This window comes from Sus scrofa, chromosome 1, assembly GCF_000003025.6.
Source record: "Sus scrofa isolate TJ Tabasco breed Duroc chromosome 1, Sscrofa11.1, whole genome shotgun sequence".
NCBI lineage: Eukaryota > Metazoa > Chordata > Mammalia > Artiodactyla > Suidae > Sus > Sus scrofa.
Window position 1 is genome coordinate 171,533,753 of NC_010443.5, and position 16,487 is coordinate 171,550,239.

General features: G+C 33.6%; 1 long non-coding RNA gene across 1 annotated transcript in view; it reads left to right on the top strand.

Annotated features, from left to right (window-relative positions):
- The window catches only part of LOC110257009, a 60,910-nt gene that overhangs the window by 6,287 nt on the left and 38,136 nt on the right, over window positions 1-16,487 (top strand). The window contains exon 2 of the long non-coding RNA XR_002339135.1: window positions 11,235-11,282. This is a non-coding gene — a long non-coding RNA (uncharacterized LOC110257009). The remainder of the gene's footprint in view (window positions 1-11,234; window positions 11,283-16,487) is intronic.

A 16,487-nucleotide genomic window follows, 5' to 3' on the forward strand; every position in this document is an offset into this window, starting at 1 on the left:
TACACTTCTTATAAAGAATACCTAAAATTTTTTAAAAATGGCAAATTTTAAACATTATTTCCTATTTTTTTTTTAAACCTCTAACTACAAAACTGCTGGCTGGGATACATTGATTTTTATTGGAAATTGATATACGTAGTTATAGGAAGATTTTTAAGTACTTATATAAAGAAGTTTTCAATGAAAAAAATAATATGGCACCATTACATTGTTTCACACCTTGCATTTGTAGTCATCTAAAGACATTCATTTAGAAAATGAGAAAATGTGATTTAACTGGACACAAAGTACTACCTTTTTTATACACCTCTTTTCTAGAATACTCCCTTTATTTTTCTGCTGTCTATATCTATTTTCTTTTTCTCAATCTACACAAGTATATTTTATTATAACACTAAATAATGGATGGTGTTTGTAAACCTTGCTTATTTCCTAGGTAATACATATTGCTAAATAGGTTTCACAGGTATCTAATTTTAAATAATGTGCAAGGAACAAAGCAAGGGCTCTATAAAACCATGTCTTTTATAAGTGTCCTTCTTTTATATAGTAATTTAATAAAAAGAAGAAAATCCTCAAGTGAAATGCAGAGAATATGTTAGTTACAATAAAATATTATAGTGATAAATTGAACTAATATAAAAATAATATTGTTTATATTTAATATGTGTAAAACAATGAGATATGAACATATTGCATATATATAACTAGTAGTTCAAAATGAAAGGTGTTTTTGGTTTTATTTCATATTTTCTCTATTTGTGCTTTTTAATTGTGGTTAAAATGCATTCAGAGAGTTCCTGCTGTAGCATGGCAGGTTAAGGATCTGGTGTTGTCTCAGTGGCAGCGTGGGTTTGATGTCTGGTCCAGCACAGTGAATTAAGGATCTGCTGTTGCCACAGCTGTGGCATAGGTCACAGCTCCAGCTCATATTTGATCCCTGGCCTAGGAAATTCCATGTGCTCTGGGAGTTGCCAAAAAAAAAAAAAAAAAAAATCAGTAAGTAAAAGGCATAAATCTTTACAGCTTGATGAACATTTACAAATGTCATCACAACCCAGACCATATGTATTTCACCCCAAAATATTTTTTCTTGCTCCAATTCAGTCAGTACCCAGTTCTGTTCCCTCCTTGGAAACTTTTCTTCTCGTTTTCACTATTACCATTTTGCTTGTTCTTGAATATAGCTCTTATCAGGACAGATACAATTGTGTTGTTAAGTTGAAGTCATAGAATAATTTAATACCAGTGATGCTTAATCACAGACTGTAATTTCTTTGTAAAATGTATGACTATATTACTCCAGCATTAACATTGCTGCAGTAAATTATCAAAGCATGGCACATACATAATAATATACTGCCCCCTATACTGCACTGTAATTTTTGTGTGAAAATGCAAAGAAAAAAAATGCTGTTATAAATCTTCTGTAGGACAAGTGGGCAAATGGCTATTGGTGGAAAACACCTACCTATAAAAAAGTTCAGCTTGTGTAGTAATAGAAAAGAGACTTCCTTGTCTTCAGCACTTGAGACCTGTAAACAGATTCCATTCTCAGTAACATATGGGTAAATACAATTATTCACTCAGCGAATCTTCAAGTGTCTGCCTATATATGCTTTGTGTTTGTATACAATGGATCAGACCTTTACAGAGTTGAGGCTAGAGTTTAAACATATAGGCAGAGATCGAAAAATGTGGCCTTTGACCTGCTCACAGTAAACTGAGGTCCTTATTAGAGTAGGAACACTGGAAAGGCTGCCTGTTAAGGGAAGGAAACCGGAAGTACCTTGTGTCCCCACCTAAGACAAGCCTCGTAAGTTCCCCTGATTACTAAACCTTCCACCTACTAAACTGAAGTGATTTGCCTCGTTCTTTCACCTGTCCCTCTCCTCCAGGAGTTTTAGATTTCACTCAGGGAACTCCTGAGGTTGTGAACCAACAAGACTCCATCATAACTAACTTCAAAACGACTTGAAAGAACAAAATAGCCAATAGACCATAATCATATTTACTATTATCAAATAAAAAAAAGCATATAGACCATAGTAAGGAAAAAAAAAAATAGTCCACCATGGCAAAAATAGGGCACATTTCAAAAAGAACTAAAGAGAGCAACTAGAAGGAAAAAGTTGCGATCTTTAAAATTTAAAAACTGTGGGATGGTGGAAATATGAAAGTCAGTAGACAGACTTGGCGGGCAAAGAGCTAAACTGGAGGAAACCATTCAGAGTGAGAGACATGCACAATCAAATGAGAGGAACAAAATAATGCTACTAGTTTGGGAAGGGTTGAAGAAGATCTCGTGGGAGAGGCATCATTCAAAGAAATAATGGCTTATTATCAGAATTGTTTCTAGGTATGAGTCTAGAATCTTTAAAAGAAATAAAAAATGTGACATACATACATTTCTGGTCCAGAGTTACTTTAAAATCCCACCAGGCAAGTACCTTTTATCCTTGGGAATATTCCTAATTAAGGCCAAGTTACTCCTCCTTAGAAATATTTTCCAAATCCGTCGTCTTTAATGGCTTCTGCAGTTCACTCTCAGAGAAGTTATTTCTTTACAAGTATCATCCTTCAATCACATCTGAGAAAAGATATAAAATATGCAATCCTTGGTATCTGATCAGCTCTCATCTTCTAGTATAGAAGTTTGAGGCCTAAAGAATGGTTTCATATCACATCATACCACGTGTTGGGCTTTTTGGTAGGCCTCCTCTCCCAAGAATTTAAATAGGCTTTCATTTGTCTTTCTCTTTCCAGTCCACTCCTGTGCCAAGAACCGGTTCCTACTTTTCTATTTATGGACTACATTGCACAAACTTTGAGCCTATTAAGATTCTATGGGAATGAAATGCCTCTAGAATTTTTGGAGTTCCTGTTGTGGCTTAGCCAGGTAAGAACGCCACTGGTATCTATTAGGATGTAGGTTCAGTCCCTGACCTCGCTCAGTGGGTTAAAGGATCTGGTGTCACCATAAGCTGTGGGTTGGGTCATAGACATGCTCGATCGGGCATTGCTGTGGCTGTGGTATATAGGCCAGCAGCTGAAGCTCCAATTCAACCTCTAGTCTGGAAACTTTCATATGCCACAGGTGTGGCCCTAGAAAAATAAAAAAAGTAAATAAAATTAGAATTGTTTAGTCATTTTAATATTATACTATCATTTAACCATTTACCTAGCTGAAATGATTCCTCAATGCCATCTGAATCCATTAAGAATTTTCTAAAGGGAATGGTGAGTCTTTCCTCGATCTGAAGCTTGGCACTAAACTGAGTTTTAATTGACCCATATCATTCAAAGCATTCTTTATTTTTTATCATTTGGAGATATGAATTAATTAAGCCCCAAAAGTTTTCTAAAAAATTTTTATTACTTTCCATCTCTAAAAAAAAAATGAGCCAATTCTTTTTTTGTAAGTGCATGAGATTAATATCCTGTCAAGTGCAAGCATTAGCATAAAACCCATCTTTATCTTTTTCTTCAAGGTAAAAGTTCATTGAATCTACTTCAGACCCTCCAAATGACCACATGTTACAATATTAACACAACTTTTACACCACATTATATGGCAAGATAGTTTTGACTTGCAGTAACAGTTTCCTTAGACCTTCTGCCTAGCCCGCAAACTAGTGCCACATATTTTAATTTTTATTAGAGCAGCAACTCATTCCTGTCATTCATTTCCATATTGGATGGTTTACCCAAGCTATGTAGCAGTGGAAAGGATGCTAAAATTTTAGGAGCTTACAAAAATAAACATTGCTCTATCACGCTACATAATATAGATTGCCTTCAGTTCTACTCTTCTACTTCAATAAGAAGCCAGGTGGATAGAACGTTGCTGGCTATTTTTTTTTTTTTGTCTTTTTGTCATTTCTAGGGCTGCTTCTGTGGCATATGGAGGTTCCCAGGCTGGGAGTCTAATTGGAGCTATAGCCGCCGCCAGCCTACACCAGAGCCACAGCAACACAGGATATGAGCCATCTCTGCAGCCTACACCACAGCTCATGGCAACGCCAGATCCTTAACCCACTGAGCAAAGCCAGGGATCGAACCCACGACCTAATGGTTCCTAGTCAGATTCATTTACCACTGAGCCATGACGGGAACTCCTGGCTATTCTTGAGTTAAAGGAAATGTGGAGAGTAGAGAGGAACCCTCATGATGGCTCTTAATTTTTGTAGTAGAAAATAGATCACTTTCACTCATTTTTTTTTGTTAATCAAACATATCCTATAATCAAGCATTGCATCAATGGACAAGAAACCATAATCCTCTGACAAGAAAGAGCAATGCCTATTTTTTTACAGTATTATAAGCTATTAAATGTGGTGTTTTCCACTTTTTTTTGGTTATTTTATTGATATTCAATTCACATATAACATTACATTAATTTCAGGTATACAGCAAATGAATCAATATTTGTATAAATTGCAAAATGATCACTACAGTAAGTCTAGTTAACACCTATCACTACATATAAGTACAGATTTTTTTTTCTTATGTTGAAAACTTGTAATATCTATTAACAACTTTCAAACATGCAATACACTAACTACAGTCACATTATATCTCCATGAGTTATTTCACTTATAATTGAAAGTTTGTACCTTTTGACCACCTTTCTCCATTTTGCCTACCCCCACCTCTCTCCCTTGGCAACAACTGATTTCTTCTCTGTATCATTGAACTCAATTTCTTTTTCGTCTTTTTTTTTAAAGATTCCATCTGTAAATTAGATCATTTGTATTTGCCTTTTTCTGTCTGACTTATTTCACCTAGCATAATGCCCTCAAAATCCAGCTATATTGTCACAAATGGCATGATTTCTTTCTCTTTTTTTGGTGGAATAATATTCCTTTGTTTTTATACCACATCTTATTTATCCAGTCATCTAACAATGAACCCTTAATGCTACAATAAATCTGTCTTTGTTTTAATTTTTTTAAATAGTTATTTCCCAAAAACAATTTTTTTCCTACTGTATAGCATGGTGACCCAGTTAAATCTGTCTTTTAATAAATATAATTCACTCAAATCTCCCTGGGCTTGATGCTTGAGATTTTTAGGTGAAAAAAAGAAATGTATCCTGTGTTTATGATGCTTATAGTAATTAATGTATAAGTCAAGCATATAAACTGAGATAAATATTTTGAGAGAAAGGGAATGATATGATAATATACAAATATAATTTAAATAAATGAAAAATGGAGAGAGGTTTTTTTATTTCTGCTGTCACAAAGTAACTTTTACAAGAACAGTACTTCTACCAAGTAAAATTAGTATAGCTAGATAAAACACAAAAACCATCTGTTTAGAGTCATTATAGATTCAGGAAGACAGCTGAGTCTTCAAGAGGCAAGGTGCTAGAGAGAATATAAATACATTTTGGTGAACCCAATAGTTTAACAAATTCACACTCAAAATTTTGGCAAAATCATAAACAGTCTGTGTATAAGAGACCAAAAGGGAAGCGTAAAGTGCTGGTAAGTGATTGAAAGCTAGTTTTTTAACAGTTTCCTGAGGCTAAGAAGGCCAAAAATTTAGATTTTCCAGAGTAGCCAAAGCATAAGGATATAAGAATCCAGAGAAAATGAAGGACAAGAAGAATAAAGAGTGAACATGCCTTCATTCTCAAGCCATTTTGTCCTCTCCTTTTAAAAAATATTTATTTTTATATTTTCAGTTTTAGTAACAGAAAATTTTATGTTTAAGATGTATGACATATAATGATTTGAATAATGTATATATTGTGCTGTGATTACCATAATAAGTTTCATTAACATCCATCACCTCACAAATTACAGATTTTTTTCTTGTAATGAGAGCTTCTAACAACTACTTTCTTAGTGACTTTCAAATATACAGTACAATATTGGTGACTATGCTGCACATTTTATTTCCAGAATTTATTTACCATGAAACTAGAACTTTTATCTTTTGACCACCTTCACCCAGTTCTCACAATCCCTTTACCCCATCTCTCGCAGTCAGCAATTTGTTCTCTGACTCTTCAAGTTTGCTTTTTTTTAGACTCTACATATAAGTGAAATCATAAACTATTTACCTTTCTCTAGACTTATTTCATTTAGTACAGTGCCCTCAAGGACTATCCATGTTGTTGTAAATGGTGTATTTTCCTTCTTTTCTATGGCTGAATAATATTCTAATCATCTTTATCCAATCATCCATTGATGGATATTTAGGTCTTTTCCATGTCTGTCTATTGTAAATACTACTACAGTGAACATGGAGGTGGAAATATTTCTTCATTTCCTTCAGATAAGTACCCAGAAAAAGAATTGCTGTATTGCATAGTACTTCTATTTTTAGTTTTTTGAGAAAGCTCAATATTGTTTTCCATAATGGCTGTACTGTTTTTCATTACCATTAAACAGTGTACTAGGATGACCTATTTTCTACATCCTTACAAGCACTTATCTCTTGTCCTTTTGATGATAGCCATTCTAACAAGTGTAAGGTGATATCTCACTGTGGTTTTGATTGGCACTTCCTTGATGATTAGTGATGTTGAGCATCTTTTTCAAATACTAGTTGGCCATTTGAATAACTTCTTTTGAAAAATACCTATCCAGGTCCTTTGCCCATTGTTTAGCTGGGTTTTTGCTTTTTGTGCTTGCTTTTGAGTTGTTTGAGTTCTTTGGATATTTTGGACATTAACTCCTTATTCGATGCTAAGTTTACGAATATTTTCTCCTATTGCATAGGTTTCACTTTTTCATTTTATGGTTGCACCTGCAGCATTTGAAAGTTCCTGGGCTAGGGGTCAAATTGGAGCTGCAGCTACCAGCACATGTCACAGCTACAGCAACACCAGATCCAAGCCACATCTGTGACCTAGCCAAAGCTTGCAGCAATGCTGGATCCTTAACCCACTGAGCAAGGCCAGGGATTGAACATGGAACCTCACGGACACTATGTTGGGTTCTTAACCCATTGAGCCACACTGGGAACTCTGGTTGTACTTTTATTATATTGATTTTTTTTCTGCACAGAAGTTTTTTGTTTTATATAGTCTCACTTGTTTTATTTTTGGTTTTGTTGCTTGCGCTTTAACGGTCATATCCAAAATCATTGCCCAGATCAATGTTAAGGAGAATTTCTCAATTTTCTCTTCCAGGAATTTTATGGTTTAATTTCTTACATTCTACTCTTTAATTCATTTTGAGTAACTTTTTGTGAGTGGTATAGGATAGGGGTCTAGCTTTATTCTTTTGCAAGTGAATATCTGATTTTCTCAGCATCCTCTATTGAAGAGACTATCTTTTCTCCATTAAGTATTCTTGACTCCTTTGTCAAATATTTGTGGATTGTATATACATGTTTTTTTTTTTTTCTGGGCTCTTGATTCAGTTTCATTAGTTGATATGTTTGTTTTTATGCCACCAGCCTACCCTTTTGATTATTTCAGCCTTATAATATAGTTTTGAAGTTAGGCAGTGTGATGCATCCAGCTTTGTGGTTCTTTTTCAGGATTGCTTTGGCTATTTGGGGTCTTCTGTGGTTCCATGCAAATTTTAGGTTTGTTTTTTCTATTTCAGTAAAAAAAAAAAATGCCATTGGAATTTCAGTAGGGTTGCATGAATCTATAGATGGCTTTGGGTATTATAGACATTTTAACAATATAAATTCTTCTGATCCATGAACTTGGGATATATTTCTATTTATTCGTGTCTTCCTCAATTTCTTTTATCAGTGCCTTAAATTCAAAGTAGAGATTTTTCATCTCCATTTTTTAATTAGTAAGCAGAGCAGGCCTGAAAAGCTAGAAAGAGTTTTTATTCTTATTGTGCAAAAGAGAAAATAAATGGATTTCAGAGCCTTCTAAGAAGGAAAAAATTCACTTGAGGTCCTTGAAAACTGCCTTTGAGAATAAGTATACACTGGAAGCATAATAATCTCTGGCAATGAATAAAGTCCATCTTGGCTAAGCTCCATGCCAGGAGAGAGTATAGTGTTTGCTCCTACTTTAACTGTGTGCCAGAAACAAAAGTAGCTACTCCCATAGGAAAATAATATCCTATAGAATTGATATTTTTTAAACATGATATTTGGTATTTACTCAAAATTTACCAACGAGGCCAGGAGATGGGGCGATGAGAAAAATTTACAATCAAACAGACACAGTTTGTTTCTAGTTATTAGAATTATTACAATTGAGTTTATTTTTTATTTATTTTTAAAAATTTTTTAAATTTATTTTTTATTGTTATTTCCCCCCCAACACACTATTTTTTTTCCCACTGTACAGCACAGGGACCCAGTTACACATACATATATACATAATTTTTTCTCCCATTATCATGCTCTACTGTAAGTATCTAGACATAGTTCTCAGCACTTTAATACATGGAGAAATAAAATATATAGTAGCAAAATTACAAAATTTTAGAGCATAGGCGAAGACTAAAGTTTTAAGACTTTTTATTTTTGGGGAAGTACTAAAAAATCTGACTAGATTTGAAAGTAGTTTGTCAAAGATGCACACTGAATCTCTAAAGTAGATGTAATTATTGAAAAATAATGCATGGCTAACTAGGTAATAGAGGGTAAATTGAGTAACAATAATTACTCTATAAATTAAGTAAAATAGAAAAACATAATTTTTAAAAATTTTAAAATAGTAAATTATAGACTTAAAAGTATTTGAAGTATTCATTGTATTTTACCTTTAATTATTATGCTGACTATTGTATCTTTTTCAGAAAATAACTTTTATTGCTGTATGTTCATAAGTTATTATTTTAATGTTTTTTCCCTACTTATTTTAATTAGAATAGGATGTTCCTGTTTTAAAATGTCTGTAGGAGTAGAGTTGATAGTCAGCTACTGAAGGAGACATAAAAGAACAAACTATAATCAAATGCCCTGGTTAGAATCCCAACTCCACCACTTTGTCTTCTATATGTGGCCTTAACATATTTAACACATAATATCTTGTTTCACCATTTGTAACATGTAGATTATAATAATGATTACGTGGTAGATTTTGTTGGCGTTTTAAGATGTCTGTGATGGTTAATTTTATGTGTCAACCTTACTGGGCTAAGGGATGCCCACAGAGCTGGTAAATCATTGTTATTGTGTCTATGATAGTGTTTCCAGAGGAGATAGCATTTGAATTGGTAGACTGAGTAAAGAAGAGTACCCTCACCAATGCAGGTGAACATCACCTCATTTTGTTGAGGGCCCGAATAGAATAAAAAGACAGAGGAAGGGTGAATTTGCTCTTTTTGCTTAATCTGAGATACACATCTCTTCCAGGCCTTAGATATCAGTATTCCTGTTTCCCAGGCCTTTGGGCTCATATCAGGGCTTACACTATCTAACCCTCGATTGAAGAGCTTTTGGACTTGCACTTGTACCATCAGCTCACCTTGTTTTCAGACTTTCAGACCCAGACTGAATTATACCACAGGTTCTCCTCATTTTTCATTTATAGGGGGTATATCATGGACTTCCATGCCTCCACAATGCTATGAGAAAATTCTTATTGCAAATAAATATGTGTCCTATTGTTTATACTTTTCTGAAGCATCTTGACTAATACAACATATATAACTGCTAAAAACCAACCCTCACATAGAATCAGTGCTGTATTATTTATTAGAATAGAATGCAAATTATTTAAAATATAATTTTAATTTTTGTGTTTATATTAGATTATCTAAGTTGCTTAGGGATAGAAGAATAACAACTTGAATACAGCTTTTGTAACACTTCAATGTAGACAATACAGAACTAATATTCAATTAATGATATTTATTTATTTATTTATTTTTGTCTTTTTACCTTTTCTAGGGCTGCTCCTGCGGCATATGGAGGTTCCCAGGCCTACACTAGCAGCCACAGCAACGCAGGATCTGAGCTGCCTCTGCGACCTACACCACAGCTCAGGGTAACACCGGATCCCCAACCCACTGAGCAAAGCCAGGGATCGAACCTGCCACCTCACGGTTCCTAGTTGGATTCATTAACCACTGCGCCACAATGGGAACTCCCAATTAAATGATTTTTAAATGGACTGAAATAAAAGAGAAAATATAGTTTAGGACTTTGAAAATATGGAGTGTGGTGTATCTTATTTAACAGGGATTTTTAAAAATGGCTTTGAGGTCTAAGCATGTATTGTGAAGTAAATAGATAAGAATATCCCACAAATTTATTTGTTTTTTGGGGGGGGTTATCATATTATTTTTGTACATCAAGTAGGTAAGAAAATAATTCTTCTTTGGTGAATAAAATGCATTGGCCCCTAATTGTTGGATTTAAAAAAAAGACAAATCAGACTTCTTGTTTTGGCTTGGCTGGTTAAGAACCTGACATAGTGTCCATGAGGATGCAGGTTCAATCCCTGGCCTTGCTCAGTGGGTTAAGGATCTGGAATTACTGAAACCTGTGGTGTAAGCTACAGTTGTAGCTCAGCATCTGGCATAGCTGTCACTTTGGTATAGGCCTCAGCTGCAGCTCCTATTCAACCCCTGGCCCAGGAGCTTCCAAATGCCACAGATGTGGCCATTAAAAGTAAATAATAATAATAAATAAAAAAAGAGATAAATGTGGGATTTATCTAGTCTGAAAAAGAACTAAAGATTGGTTGTCTGAGGGGCACATTATCTCAATAAAATATTTTATTGCATTGAGTTTTACCTAAGGAAAAGTTTTCCAGCAGTAATCTGAACCCACTCTCATGTCTCAGCCCATGTACTCTTCTCCAATATAACTCAGAATTTTTCAGTAAAAGGAGAGGACTTTACTCTTTCCAGATTTAGAAAGATATATTTTAGGAATTGTGAAGAATTAAACTGATCAGAATAATTAATCAATTATTAATTCAAATTTATAGGAACATCTTCTGTTACTATTCAGAAAAAATAGTTATTGGCCTAAAAATCTATAGTAATTTTCCAAGTTTCATAGAATATGCCTAATTGTGGCTTTGAATAATGATAATTCACTTTTACAGCAATAGCATTTATCTCTGACTTTTGAAAAATGACTCTTGTATTTTATGTGCTTAAATCCATGTCTCTGTTTCATTTAATTGAATGACTTATATGAGTTGCACTGAGTTTATGAAATCTTGTTATATTGGACTTTTCATCTGGGCCCTGCTATGGGAAAAATGCTATTAAATAGTACTGTCACATTGCTACACACAGGTCCCCTCTTTTCTATGTTCAAATAAATCTTTCTTTGTTTGGTAGGTTGAACTGAAATGAAAGAACATGAGTTGAATATTTCATGCTGTACTGGTATGTATAATTCATGATTAAATTCTTCAAAAAAAAATAGATAAGAAGTACTGAAATCTATAAATGAAATATTTTATAGTTAACAGAGCACTGCATAAAGATCTTTTAAGTCTTGTCTGCACTGATACCATGAAGAATTATGAAAAACAACAAGCCATAAGAGAGAATCAAAGAGAGACAGAGAGGGATACAAAAAAAGAGAAAGGCACAGAAAGAGGTAAACAGAAAAATAGATAACTGTCCATATAAATTGAAGAAGTAGTTTTCTCATAAGTAATATATGAAAATGTTAGCAAGTTTGGGCATAGGATATTTGTCTGTTATTCATTCTTCTTTTTCTGTTGTGGATGCAAAGTGAATGATCAAGTTTTTTAAAGAGGACATTCCAAAATATCTTTTCTAAAAACAGAATTAAGGGTACTGGGATCAGTTCACTTATTGACTTAACTGTTTATTCATTTATTAATTCCACAAATCTTTGAGTGGTTACCATTCACCTAGCTTTCTGGTTGTTGTTAGGGGTATAGAATTTATAAGTGGAGTGGCTATATAATTAATCATCCAAACTAGGGAAATTTGACTGTGATATCCAGAGTGTGGAAAAAAAAACAGTTAAAAAAATGAAAATGTCTCTGGCAAAGTAAGGAATATAAATGATCTATTTATAGGACTTGCTGTTTAATCAGAGCATGTAATTGTATACTTTAAGGTATATAATTTTTAAGATAAAACTATAATGTGGTGTGACACGTTTTTGATGTGAGCCTCTCCAGCATGGTAGAAGTGTGTATAAGATGGAACTAACCAAGCTGTATGAGTTCATAAAAAATTTTTGGAGGGAGTAACATTAATCTGAGGAAAGGGTAATATTGGTTGAATTACAGCTGTGTGATAATTAAGTATCAGACTTAAAAAAACAGTAAAAGGGAGTTCCCGTCGTGGCGCAGTGGTTAACGAATCCGACTAGGAGCCATGAGGTTGCGGGTTCAGTCCCTGGCCTTGCTCAGTGGGTTAATGATCCGGCGTTGCGGTGAGCTGTGGTGTAGGTTGCAGACGCGGCTCGGATCCCGCGTTGCTGTGGCTCTGGCATAGGTCAGCGGCTACAACTCCAATTTGACCCCTAGCCTGGGAACCTCCATATGCCGTGGAAGTGGCCCAAAGAAATAGCAAAAAGACAAAAATAAATAAATAAATTAAAAAAAAAAAAAGAAAAACAGTAAAAGTAAATCTGAAATTCTAACCAAAAAAAAAAAAAAAGTCCAAAATAGGAAGAAGTTATATAATACCTTCTTAGGAAGTAAATGAAACTTTGTCTATGTACCCAAAGTTATATGGTAAAATGAAAGAAATAACTAGCCTGAACCCCAGTTTTGAATTATTATGAAAAATGGCTATTACATTAAAAATTTTTATCCTTATGGGATAATTTGATTTGAATTAATAACATGAGCTACAAAATAGTGTTTATAAACAACTGTTTCCAATTATAACATAGTTCTGTGCCACATTTTTCTGAAATAGAGACTTTGTGGATGAAAATAAGTTTAAGGCACTTGGCTTTTTCTCTGGACTACTTCTCATGTTCATTCCCAGTCAGTAGGATGTAAAGGTTTTGCTATCTATTACACACCAAAAAAAAGTTGCTTAGAAACTCCTAAAAGAGAAGAAAATCCAAATAATACAGGAATTATGCCTCATGTTTGTATTAATATCTTCAGGTTATTTTGAAGAATCGCAAGATAACATTTTAATATCTCTTATCCATTAAGATAAGAATAATAGTGTGTGTATATATATATATATATATATATGCACATGTACACACACATATATGCATACACACACATACATGTAAGTTTCTAATATTTTAAATAAATAGTTCTTGCAAAAATGTTCTCTCAAAATATTCTAAGACTATTTTTCAATATTTGTAACTGTTCTCTCAGTATTTTTATTTCATAGTATTTTATATACTTTAACAGTTGACTGTAAATTTTAAAAAATAAGCTTTTGAGGGTGAAAACTGGTTAATTCCTAACATATCTATTCTTTTTTTTTTTTTTTTTTTTTTTTTGCCTTTTTGCCTTTTCTAGGGCTGCTTCCACGGCATATGGAGGTCCCAGGCTAGGGGTTGAATTGGAGCTGTAGTCACCGACCTACGCCAGGGCCACAGCAACGCGGGATCCGAGCCGCGTCTGTGACCTACACCACAGCTCATGGCAACGCTGTATCCTTAACCCACTGAGCAAGGCCAGGGATTGAACCTGCAACCTCATGGTTCCTAGTCGGATTCATTAACCACTGAGCCACAACGGGAACTCCTAACAAATCTATTCTTGTTGTAAAGAAGAAAGGTTTGAGTCACACAAGGTAGAACAACTAGTTATTACGCAAGATGCCTTGATTTGACATCCATTTCATGACACATATGCATGTTTTTGTTTATTGGGTCTAAATATGCTCATCCAGTGTCTATTATCTAAATTCAGTTACTAAATCTATATTGTTTAGTTTAATTAAAGGCAAGTTAAAATAACTAGAACCTTCATTGTGTATAATTGTACTTTGGAGTCCTTGATCTAAATGGCTTCCATCTCCAATATTGCAACTATCTATTCCCACGGCAGAACCTTAAACCCTACCATTGTAGAAAACTGTTCCACTTCCAAGGTGACACTCATGGTATTCTTCTCTCTTTGCATTCCTTGACTTTCATAGTTTCTAATTCTGTAAGATCACTCAAACCCTCATAATTCGTTCAATCCATCAACTCTCTTCTATTACTCTAATCAACCTTGATTTCACTATAGCTAATCAACATCCCCTGCACCTTTCCCTAAAACTCGCTCATTTATCTTTCATTACCAAACTTGTCAAGTAACCATAGATAATCCTGTCTCACCTACCACTTTACTTACTAATGGTTACTGCCGTGGAGTTGATATCCTATGAAATAGTATCCACATCCCACAAAATAATCTTGAAATGTTTGTCAGTCCTATTTTTTTTTATTTCTTTAATAACTGTTCCTGTTCTCTTCTTCCCTGAATTTCTCACATGTTTTTCTTAAAAGATTATCTTTAGTTCATATTATGTTTAATAGATTATGTCAATACAGATTTATTCCCTCATTTCTCTCCTTTTCAGTATTTCACTGAGAAGAGAGCTATTGAGAGAACATAACTCCTTTGAAAACATGAAGTTTGCACTTATAAATATATGTATATAAGCAGTCTCTATCGGTTGATTCCCAAAAGGTTGTGCTTTCCTGCATGTTACTCTGTGGAGTACTGGCCTCCAGCTTCACTTGTTAATCTCTGAAATATCAAATATCAGCACCATACGGTATTATTCTACCTAACTTGTGGGGATGGCTAAAGTGCTAAGATTGGGAGTACCATTTTCTCATTGGAACTTAGGAGAAAACAGACTCTGTCATCATATGGCTATACTATACTTTGTGCAATATTTGCTAAACATTTTCTGAGCATTAGCGGTTCTTGCTTATTAATTAACTACTTGCATGTTCACTGATAACACTCTCAATAAACATTTTAGGTGCTAATTTGTTGTTTATGATTTTAAGCTAATGGATATATTCTATTTATGAACAAATTAGGTATTTATCAAGCAAAGAAAATGTAAATATTTTGGTATTCAGAGTACCTTTCTTTTGTCTATCAAATACACTAATTTAGAAGTTCATTTATTCATTAAATAAATACTTATTGAAAATGGTGGTATATAAAAACAAACACACATGGGTTTCATAATTATAAAGATCTGGGTTTGATTTTCATTTCCCCTACTTAGAAATTTTCTCAGGTAGGTTATATAATCTCCTTGAGCTTCAGGTTTCATATCTGAAAAATGAAAGTAATGATTGTTATCACATAAGACATGAGGATTAAGTTAGTATACATGCCTAGAATATAATATATAATGTCTAAACAAGGCAGGTGTTGAATAACTTTTCTCATTATCTATATGAAACTCATCTAGAAAAAAGCTCCTAGAGGATAGTTATGCCAACAATAACACTAAGGCCAGGAGGGGAGGTTTTTATACTATATCAAAGGCTTTTATACTATATCAAAATGCTATAATATCCTTTGAATGTATTTTTTGATAAGTTTAAAATGTGCAATCTAAACCCTAAAGCAAGTAGCAAAAACAGTAAACCTAATAAGCTAATAAAGGATAAAAATAAATCATAAATAATATTCCTTTTATCTAAAAGAAAGCAGAATAAAAAGTATAAAGTAGAAATGTGGTAGATTTAAACATAACCATATCAATATTCACATTAAAAATAAATTAAATCCCAATTAAATGTCCCAACTAAAATGAAAGGTTGTTAGGTTGGATAATAATAAAGCAAAAAACAACAAAAAGTTGTCCATAAGAAATGCATATTAGACACAAAAGACACCGATAGCTTGCTGTAAAAAGATTGAAAGTACATCCCAGATTAATACTAAAAAACAATTGAAGAATGGGTATTAATATCATAGAAAGGTAGATTTGAGCAAGAGAAGGAATATTACTATGAATAGACACTTAAAGTAATAATGATTATGGATGCAATTCAAAAAGTACATAAACCAAAACGAAATTGTTTGTTTAGATACCTACTAACAGAGGTAACAGAAGTGAAACATTATAAAAAGACAACATAAAGGATAAACTATGCAAATTCAGTATTTTTATCAGTGATCTCAACACTTGCTTTCAAAAACTGATAGTTTACATAGATAGAAAATCATTAAAAATACAGTTAACTTGAACAAATCAACCATCTTAATACTTATATACTCTATGGAACAACAGCAGAATGACACTCATTCAATGTGCAGTTTGATCATTTACCAAGATGTACCACATTCTGGGCCATAAAACAAGTCTCTATATGGAGTTCAAATCATACAAAGTATATTTTCTTTTTTTTTTTAATTTTTTATTACTCAAATGAATTTATCACATCTGTAGTTGTATAATGATCATAACAGTCTGATTTCACAGGATTTCCATCCCACAGCCCAGGCACATCCCCCCACCCCCCAAAGTGTCTCCTCCGGAGACCATAAGTTTTTCAATGTCTGTGAACCAGCATCTGTTCTGCAAAGAAGTTCAGTCTGTCCTTTTTTCAGATTCCACATGTCAGTGAAAGTGTTGGATGTTGGTGTCTCATTGTACGGCTGACCT